This window comes from Triturus cristatus, chromosome 8 (genome assembly GCF_964204655.1).
Source record: "Triturus cristatus chromosome 8, aTriCri1.1, whole genome shotgun sequence".
Taxonomy (NCBI): Eukaryota; Metazoa; Chordata; class Amphibia; order Caudata; family Salamandridae; genus Triturus; species Triturus cristatus.
The window spans coordinates 12,644,300-12,655,211 of record NC_140591.1 but is presented as its reverse complement, the minus strand read 5'-3'; positions in this window follow the sequence as shown (position 1 = coordinate 12,655,211).

The window sequence follows — 10,912 nt, the reverse complement described above, 5'->3', positions numbered from 1 at the left end:
ACGGGGGCACCTTTTATGGGCAAGGATTGGCCCAAAATGTTGCTGGCTTACACGGGACGCAGGTCCAGGTGGTGGATGGTCGTTCACCACAATGGGGGCACCTTTTATGGTGCGGACCATAAAATGCTACTTGTTTACAAGGGAAGCAGGTCCAGGTCGTTCACTGCGATGTGGCACCTTTCACGGTTGAGGATTGGCTCGAACTGTTACTGGTTTACACAGGACGCATGTTGAGGTGGTGGATGGTCATTCACCGGGTGCTGCAGAGTGGGGGAAGTGTTTAGGTGCACAGGAACTGAAGGAGCAAGTGGTCCTACTTAGGAGGGGCACCTTTCGCGATCAACGACTGTCCCAACAATAGTAATTTTATACAGGACGCAAATGGAGGTGGTGGATTGGTCGTCCACGGGCTGCTGCAGGGTCGGCTGATGGGAGGCGAAAGGTGCCTAGGAACTTGGGAGGGTGGGGCAGGGAACCGCCCCACGGGGGTTCCCTGGTTGGCGGTACTTTGGAGGGGTGGTGAGTCACATACGGGCGGATCCACCCCTCGAGGGGGGGAGAACGGTACACAGGTGACTGATAACGGGGCGCGGGAGGCAATGAGCAATGAAGGAAAGTCAACGGAGGATGCTTGGAGGGCAAGTGAAGGTGAGAATAGGGAAAGGAAGTGAATGGGGAAGAGTCAATCAGGTGAGATGGTTTGAGAAGGCGGAATGGAGAATGTGTGGGTATGGGATGGGAAAAGTTTTTTTTGTTGCATTTATGTACTGTTAATAAAGTCTAAATGATTGCAACCTTGTCCTAATAAAATGGCCTTTTACGCTTCAAGTAAAAGCGTGGAGTGTAGTTATTGCGCGATGCGACCCCCGGGGGAAGTGAAGGTCGCAGACCAGTCTTCCCCCGGGGTATTCGCGAAATGGCCGGAAGGACAAGGTGGGGGTGGGATTAGAGGGGTTAACTCCTCCCCCTGTTCCAATCCCCATCCCTCAATAGTCCAAGTCGAGTTCCCGAGGGAACCAGTCTATGGAGAAGTTCCGAAGTGGACGTCCAGCCACTGTCCCCTCCCCGCAACCCCCCACCCCCCCAGCCCCCAAACCTGCTTTAGAAGTTGGCTGTGGTGATCTCCCCCCGGAGCTTTCTTACGCCGTCAGCGCAACATCGCCGGAGCCCGTGGTCTCGGCCACCGCCGATACCGCGTCGGCCATACCTGCCCCCCGTGTGGGAGAGTCCGGCCGGACGGTCACCCGCTGCCATCCGTCCTCTCCAGAGCGCCCCCGGCGCTGCGAAACAATGTCATCCTCCCCAGCTGTGAGGCCCAGGACTCCGCACGTTTCCTGAAGGGAGCATAATTGATGCAGGGTTCCATTCCATCTGAAAATAAGTCTGAAGGGGTGGCCCCAGGCGTAAGGCGTTCGGTGTTCTCTCAGGAAGTCGGTGGCTATCTTAAATGTCTTCCGTTTCTGGAGGGTGATGGCCGACAAGTCCTGATATAAGGCCACCGAGTGTCCCCGGAAAGTCAGGGGCTGCTGCTTCCGAGCCTCCGCCATGATACGCTCCTTGAGCGGGTAGTCAGGAAGGTAAGCCAGAATGTCCGGGGGAGGCATGGATGCTCTCCGCGGTGCCCCTACTCTGTGCGCCCTGTCTATGCGGATGGGAAAGTCCTCCGGCTCCCCCAGAACCTCTCGGAACAGGCCTCTCAAGTAACCTGCCACGTCCGTTCCTTCCTCTGCAGATGGGACTCCGCGAACCCGTACGTTGTTTCGCCGAGACCTATTCTCAAGGTCCTCGGCATGTGCTTGAAGGTCAATCTGCTGGTCTCTGAGTCTCAGCACCTCTTGTTGGAGTTGTTCAACCTCCTCATCCCTCCGTTGGCCTGCCTCTTCCACCGTGGCCACCCGTTCGCCCAAGCCATCCACCTCTCGGCGGATCTCCCGCACTTCGCCGGCTACTTCTTTCTTTAGAGTTTGAAAATCCTCCCGAAGGGATCCGACGAGGGACTCCATAAAGGACCTGGTGAGCGGGGGTTCTCCCCCGTTGGGGTCCGGGGCACTACCGGAGGCGTGGGGCGACTGCTGCCCCCTGTCCACTCTCTGCGGGTGGCGGCTCAACAGTTCGGGGAGGGTGCGTTCTCCTTTTTTCCCTCCTTTACTGCCTGCCATGTCCGCGTCGCTAGGCCTCCGCCGGGTCCCCTGCTCCGGCTTCGCGCTTCTGTGCGCTCTCCACATACCCCTACTCCTCCGTCCTCGTGGCCTTCTCCTCCTCCTAGCGTGAGTGCTGCGCCTCAGGCCCTGTCCCCCGGCCGTTGGAGGTGCTCTATGCTGTGGACCAGCTCCCCCTCGGTCACATCCTCCCGACCCGGCGCGTGGGGGAGCCTGGCTGTGGCAGGGTCTAGTCCCTCTACCCCGCCAGTCTTACTTGTGCCACCAGGCCGCCCCGGCTCGTGCTCCACTCGGTGTTCCTCTGCTCCCACCGTGTCCGAGCTCTGTCCGACTGAGGCTGGGGGGGAGGGAAATGAAAACGGAAGGGACGTCCGGCCGCTACCGCCTCCGGGTGCCACCAGTCCACTCCAGCCCGTCCCCCGCAAGGCACCGTGTCACGGTCCTGCTGCCGCCGCCGCCTGTGTGGAGGAGTACAGTCCCGGCAGCTCTGCTCTGCTGGGCCCGCAGTCCGCCCCAGGGAAGGCTGCTGTCCGGGAGTCTATGTGCCTGCCGCCTTCCGGGCGTCGGCCGTTGCTGCGCCACACCCCACCGGTGCACCTCACTGCCTCCCGTGCTCCGCGGCGACCTTGGGGCTCTGTGTTCCGGCCGCCGCTCCACGTGTGATATACCTCGTGGCGGGCCCGGAGCTGGGCGCGTGTCCATCGGGGTCTGCTCGCCCCTCGATATGCCGCTGTTGGTGTGCCCTCTCCGCCCGGCCAATGCCGCCCTCCACTGTCTGGTATCGGCAGGCCCCGTCCCGAAGCTGTAGGCCGCGTCGCTGGGCTCGGTGCTCACGTAGTCTTGCGGCCGAGCACGCTCTCCCGGGGCCCGGCCTGAAGCTCCGCCTCCTTTCGGTGGTGCCGTCCCCGCGGTCCGGAGGGTGCCGCGTACATGCGTCGCACCCTCTGGTTCATCAAACAGCCTCCCTTCGTGCTCCGACTGCTCCTCTGCCTGTTCTCCCAGAGAATTGGGGGGAGAATCTGCGATAGAACTAGGTCCGGAGGCGTAGAGGAGCGGGAGCCGGTCGAGAAGACGTCCGCTTACCCCGCCATCTTGGCCACGCCCCCCTAGTCTAATCATTTAGGGTGATTTTAATATGCATCTGTTTTCCAAGAACCTTTCAGATAAATCAAGTAGAGCCTTAATTCAGATGTGCTGTTCCCAACTACAAAAATACGATTTTATGTTACTACAGGAGGACTTTCAACATAACACCGTAAGTGTACCAACATTTAAGAATTAATTGCAGCATTCTACCATTGATTACACTATCATCTCAAAGGAATTGGCATCTAGATTTGTTGGGTATCAAGTTGTCTCTAGAGTGGAAAGTGATCATAACCCTCAAATTATGACACTGTCACTAACAGTCGATTATCAACCAAAGTCAAGAATCCTCCAATGTGGGCCAACCACTTATAATTTAAGAAGGCTGACATGGCACTGTTAGAATCCGGGTTCTCTGGTTGACACAGGTAGGGACTTGTGTCAAACAGGGATCCCTTCTCCCAGTCAGGGTAAGGGGTTACACTCTAACAATAACCCCTGCTCACCCTCTAGGTAGCTTGGCGCGAGCAGACAAGGCGTTATCTTTGGCGTAATGGTTAAGCATTTGGGACCACATACAACAATTCAATGATACCCCCACAAATGGACTCCACACTGGGTTTATCAATAATAAGTATTTTATATTTAAGCAGACTTAGCACAAGACCCAATAACGTTAAAACGGGCCCCCAATAATTTGCAATAAGTAGTTCTTGAGTTCAAGCGTATTTCAGAAGTTCTGTGTGCTTCGTGCACGTCGGGCGGTTCGTGTGATTGTAAGAGGCTCACGAACGGGGCTCACAAGCGTTTGCAGACGCTCCGGGCGATGCATACACCTTTTAGTGCGAAGGGGGGCACAGTACCTTGATCTTTCAGGAGTTCGTCACGGACGATGAGGTGAATTTCCAGCACGTTTGTACGGCGCGACGTCCTTTCAATTGCGGTGCGAGCTACGGCTCGAAAGGGGCCTCAGTCGCGTTGCTCAGGGGGACAGTGCGGGTGTACGGTGCGTTGGCGTTCGAACCGTACCTTCAGAGCGGCGCCTTTGTTCTCAGCACCATGCGAAGCAGGCAGTATTCCCGGGGGGAGCCGCGTGCCAACCACTCGACGCACCACAGCCTGCCCTCAGCAAGGGTTGGGGGGCACGCACAAGGGGTACGATGCGGAGAGGGCAAACAGCAAGTGCCACGAAGTCCTTCCCTTGCGAGCTACGGCTCGAAGGGCCTTAGTCGCGTTGCTCGGGCCGGACAGGGGGGCACAGACTTGCCCAAATATATGCCAAGTTGAGAGGTGCACACTTTTCTCGGCGTCAGCTTCACGGGGAGAACGGCGGTTCTCAAGGGGGTGAAGTCAACTGGTCCTGGGACTTCGTTCAGGGGCAAGCTCAGCACAAGCCCTTGGAGACCTTAAACAGCACAAGTTGAAGTAAAGTTTCTCAGCAATCTTTCTCCTCTCCTTCAGCAGCAAGGCAACCACTGCAGGCCAATCCCCCAGGTCAGGGACAGTACTCCTCCGACAGCTTTCCGGTTCCTTCCCCTCAGGCAGAGGTTCGTCTTGTAGCAGGATCTGATTTCTTAGGACCAGGGCTCCTATATTTATACTACATTTCTTTTGTTCTCCCAGGCCAGGGGGGCCCTTGCCTAGTTCAGTCCAGTTCTGGAGCACTTTGTTTACGCGATGCAGGCTTCTTCATTCAGGGTGCAGGGCAGCGTCATCAGACGCTCCACAGGGGGCGGAGCCGGCATTGTGGTGGCAGAGCACAGTCCTATTCAGAGTCTAGGTGTACTCCACCCACCCATCTACCTGTCAATCGTCCTATTCTCCACCAGGCTACCTAGCCCCGCCCACCGGCGTTTCACCAGCCCTGTCACTCACGCAAGCCAGACAGCAGATACGTTTCGTTTTTAAAGCTTTATTCGACATTTGTCATAAAAGCATTCCCCTATCCCTAATACAATAAATACTACAATAAAATACATATTAAACATGGAATGTCGAGTAAATACATAATAAAAATAGAAATACTTCAATTTATCAAATTTCATAAAATATAGATTCGTCTATAAATAAAATACAATAATTCATGCAGGATTGAGAATATACATATTTCATTACGATACAATTGCCATAAGTGAACGAGTACGAATTGACCATGACCAGGCCAAAAATTTTGCTACCCCAACCACAAACAATGTCGAACAATCTGTTTCAAGTATCCTTAGGGCTGCAGATTGACTACGGGTTCCCAAGCTAGAGCACACAGGTTTTAACCATTTGCGTCTGGGGGACGAATACAGTGGGCAACAGAACAAAAGATGGGAAATGTGCTCAATTTGTTCTTTACAGTGATGGCAATGTTCATCCCATACTGGGGACCAGTGCTTCTTGAACGCATTCACCGGAAGTGTACCTATGCGAAATTGAAAATAGAGTTTTCTATCAAAGGGTTTTTCAATGATATCCCAAAAAATTTCGCAAGAAGGGTACATTTTTATGTCCAAGAAGCGAGATGTTAGACTTGTATTTGTGTCATCACTAAACATTGTAAAATATACCATTTCCCAGTATAGCTCTTTCAACTTTGCCTTCGTTGGAAAGCAGGTTACATCTTTGGTGTCCCATAGATGGTTCAAATTCATTTTTTTAAGGAGTCCCCGGAGCTCCCTTAACCATGGGATAACATGGAAACGGTCGAATTTGATAACATCCATCAGAGCCGCAGCATAATGGCTCAATTCTGGGGTCACCATAATCCGTCTCCAATATAGGAGAGGGCGTAGCCTCGCTATGTCCTCTATTCCTTTTCTTCCCATATCCAATTTTAGTGGGATTATGGGTGTGCTTTGGGGGACCATCACAATACCTCGTAAGAACCTGTTTTCTGCTCGGCCCAGTTCTCTCAAGTTAGAAAACCCCCATAGTTCAGAACCATATAGACAAGCCCCTAGTACTTTCATAGAATATATTTCCAACACACAACTTACTGGCTTTGTCAGCGAGGAGCGATGTTTTAGGGTAATTGCGCCTGCTAGCTGCCTAAACTTTAGTAAAGTTGTGGTTATGTGTGGCTTCCAACTCATTTTTCCTTGGAGGGTGATGCCTAGATAAGAGAAAGAGTCCACCCTTTCTAGGGGTGTACCTTTGTATTTTATTACACCTTTAAAGGTGGACAGCTGGTTGAGGCACATGAATTTTGTTTTGGAGGTGTTCAGTTCAAGGCCCCTCTCGTCGCAAAATATACCAAATGCATCAACCACTTTTTGGAGCCCACTAGGAGTGCGGGAAAGTAGCAGCGTGTCATCTGCGAACATGAGGATGGGTACACGAGAGCCTGCAATTACTGGTGCGTCACTAGCAATCTTCTCTAGATGCTCAACAATGCCATTTATATAAATTGAGAAGAGAGTCGGTGCTAATACACACCCTTGCCTCACCCCACGTTCTACCGGAAAGGGATCAGTGACTTCTCCTTGCTTGCCCCACCTTATTCTTGCAAAATTATTTTCGTGGAGACGAACAAGGAGTGTGAGCAATTCCTGGCTTAAGCCCACGTCCGCCAAGGTCTGCCAAAGTTTTTCTCTGGGGACCAAGTCGAAAGCGGCTTTTAGGTCCACAAAAACTGCATACAATGTCCCCTTCTTTAAGGTGACATTTCTCCAGTAGATGGTTAAGAAGTGGAGGACTTGATCAACGCTGCTAGTTAGAGGACGAAATCCAGCTTGATAAGATGACAAAATATTGTGTTCGTTGATCCATTGTTGCAGTTTATTTTGGACTAATCGGCCCATTAGTTTTTGTGCTGTATCAATCAAACTAATGGGTCTATAATTTTTGGCCAGGGTTCTGTCACCTTTTTTAAATATGGGAATGATTTCAGCTCCCTTCCAAGAGGCAGGCACTTTCCCTCCCATTGCCACCGCGTTAGCCAGAAATGCAAAGTAGGTACACCAGGAATTGCGATCCGATAAAAATATATCAGCCGGAATTCCGTCCATGCCCGGGGCTTTGCCCCCGGCCACACAATCCAATACAACACTCACATCCTTTTCATCAAATATTGGAGATTCGTAAAAGACTTGTGGGGGCCGACAAACAATGGAAAATATGGGATTGGAGGCATACTGCGGTTGGAAGTATTCCACCCAATTGCTTTTTGGAACATGGTTTGTAGGGTGGAGTGCTGTGCCACCCTTATCCCATTTTACTGTGGACCAAAAGCGCTTAGAGTCCTTGGAGGCACACGCCTCCTTGAGTTCGCTCCAATAAACCTCATCCCAACGCTTCTTTGCCAAATTTTGGGCCTGTCTATACTGGTTTCTTGCCAGCCTTACTGCTGCTGCATTTCCTGTTCTCAGTTCCACGCTAAGGTTGTCTCGTGATATCCTGCAACTCCTGTCATACCATCCTTTGCTCTCTTGGACTTTTTTCTTTTTACATGGGGCTACTGTTTTAACAAAGAAACTTTGAATTTTTGAAAATAGTTTCTCGTGAGCAGCCATCATGTAATCTGTAAAATCAGTCCTCCCATAATGGCACTTTATCTTAGATACCTCAGTCGCCACTAATTCTTTTAGAGTCTCTAGGTTGTCAACATCCTCCAAGAGCATACTCCACTTCAGGTGGCGAAGATTGTTTGAACTTATGAGATCTTGCGTCACCATTTGATTCCCTCTTGGGAGATCGGACATTTCATGGTAGGGATGGAGTGTCAGGCACAGTGGATTATGGTCACTTTCTATTTTGTCTTTCACTTCCATATCCACCAATTTATCCCAAGCCCTTACGTCCAGTAGCATATAATCTATTCTGCTGGCTGCTCGACCATTGTCAAATGTATTTTTCCCCATTAAGTCAGAGGGTGCCCGTCCATTTAATGCTCTAAGGCCTCTTGATAGGCAAAGACTCTTCAGTTGGATTGCTACTGTGCTCCATTTTCTAATGGCTGGGATATCCAGTTGGGGAATTCCCCACTTGGCATCCTCATCTTCGGCCAGTGTCCTATCTTCATCGCCCAAGGGTTCGAAAGTTGTGTTAAAATCCCCGCCAGCAGATACACATCACGCAGAGGCGGGCAGAAATGGTTAGGCAAGCAAAGGCCATCTTTCTAAAAGTGGCGTTTGCGAACAAAGAACATTAAAATAAACCTTGATAACAGATGTATTTTATTATTCTGAGTTTAGGCATACTAAACTCGATTTTCTACCATGTTCCCTGGGTCTGTTAGGATCATAGGATGTAACAATCTTAACAGCCCATTATGGCCTATGAGAACAGGGTAGCCTTACAATAGTGAAAAACGAAAATGGCTGTAATTCACTATTAGGACATGCCGCACACATCAGGGCTTGTCCTACCTTACGCTTACAATGCACCCTGCCCTTGGGCCTGCCATAGGGGTGACTAATATGAAGTTAAGGGAAGGTTTAGGGACTGGCAAGTGTGTGCACTTGCCCAGTCAGCATGTCAGTACCAGACTGCACGCAGGTTCTGCAGTGGCAGACCTTAGACACATTTTACCAGGCTGCTTCTGTGGGTGGCACAACCAGTGCTGCAAGCCCACCAGCAGCATTTGTATTTACCAGCCCTGGGCACCCCTGGTGCACTTTACTGGGGTCTGACAGTAAACCAAATAAGCCAATCATGGAATCCAACCAACATACACATTTTACAATAGGGAGAGCATATGCACTTTAGCACTGATCAGCCGTGGTAAAGTGTCCAGAGTCATAGAACAGCCAACAACAGGTCAGAAAAAATACAGGAGGAAGGTAAAAATTTCAGGGATGACCCTGCAAAAAGGGCCAAGTCCAACATGCCCCCCTTCCAGCCAAAACGCAGGGTAGACCAATCACCACCATGATGGGCTTCCTTGCTTCGGGCGATAGAACAAGGACCTGGCCCGCAACTGCAGGGGTAGACTCCAGTTCTACGCCAATCTGAACCTATTGGAATCCCTCTGTCCACACTCTCAGGGCCCACCAAGCCAATCCATGGGGAACCCTTCTCCTCACCTGTGGACACCACCTGTGCGGCACCTAACCGTAACTGGCTCACAGGTGGGTCCCAACAGACAGACAGCAAAATGCTACAGTGGCCACTGACAGTAGTCAGGGATGAGACCCAGGCCGTATACCTCTCAGGGCTCTCAAACCTCTGTGGCGCCAGGGAGCGGGGGGGGCAGTAGCCCCAGGTGCTTGGCACTCTTTGTCCATTCTCCCTCCTGTCAGGTCAGGTATGACATCCTGGCACTGACCCACCAGCCCCAGGCCTGTATCCGGCGGCTGGACCAAAGACTGGGATGGCCTCTCCCACACCCGGTCCTCCTCCTTGGGGCTCTGTACCCTCCCACTTGGAGTGGTACCCCCTTCCAGAATTGCCAGGGCACCTGGGGCAGGTGTCCTGCGCAATTCGCCCACCAGTTCAGGGGTTCTATCCTACAACTGGGCGTCCAGGTCAGAGGGGACACCCTGAACCTGGCCCTCCAACCTAGGGTCTAAACCCTCAGGCTGCACCGGGGTCAGAGGTGAGGACTCCCTCCCTCTGCACCCCCTACCAGAGTACTGCACACTCCCAACTGGAGTGGTACCCCTAGAAGCAACATGGGTCGGGACACTGATTACAGTTGTCCCACCCTCCAGGTCTGACAACACCTGAACCTGGCTTCCCAACCCTGGGACCAACCCATGCGGTTGAACGCTCGCCTGGCGCATCAGGACTTCCCAGGGAGCACGCATGCCCCCCCCTGAGGGCGACACATAACTCATGTGTTGTGTGACAGCCTGCCTGGCGCAGATCGTCCGACCCCTGTCCATCTGCCAGTGTGCGAAGATCCCCCAGGACAGAAGTGGTGTCACCCTGGTCATTCACTGGTGACGCAGCCCTTCTGGCTGGCCCCTGACCCACTGGTTCTTCCACTGGGGACTCTTTCCCCCTCTCACCCCTCACTCTGGACTTCTGCACCCTCCCAACTGGAGCGGTACTGCCAGACACCAGAACTGATGGAGGCGTGCTTACAGACACTCCCCGTTCACCAGACACTAGGGGATCCCGCACAACGGGCAGCACCTCAGGACAGACTAGGCTCCCCACCTGTTGTTCCCTTAAAGAACCATCCAGGCTCTGAGACTGAGGTTGGGCACTACCGGGACATAACCCATTCTCACTCCTTCCCCTTACAGACAGGACGTGAGGCCCTACACCCCTCTCACTACTACAGGACCTAGTTGGGCTACTCTGAGCCACTTCCACCACACTGGGTTTGAAGATACCTGAACCACTCCTCTTGGGATCACTCCCCAATGCCTTTCCCGACCCTCTGGACTCCACCAAAAGGTCTACCTCCAATGTGAGCGACCTGCGGTTAGAGAACTCACTCTCCCACAGGTGTTGGCATAGCTCTGGAAAACAGGGACTTACAATATGCTCTCCCACAATTGGATCACACAGCCCCCTAGCAGGGTTGACCAAACTATCCTTCACCTCACCGTCCAGTGCCTCGCACACATACTCCACACCACTCTCCTGAGACTGGCAAGACAGTATCTGACTGTCTCTGTCACACAACCTACACTCTTCTTGTGGTAAATAAAATATTACGCTCTCAGAATTTTTCATAATATCAATAGGATCATGCATAAAGCAAGAGGCTGAGTCTGTGGTATCAGGTT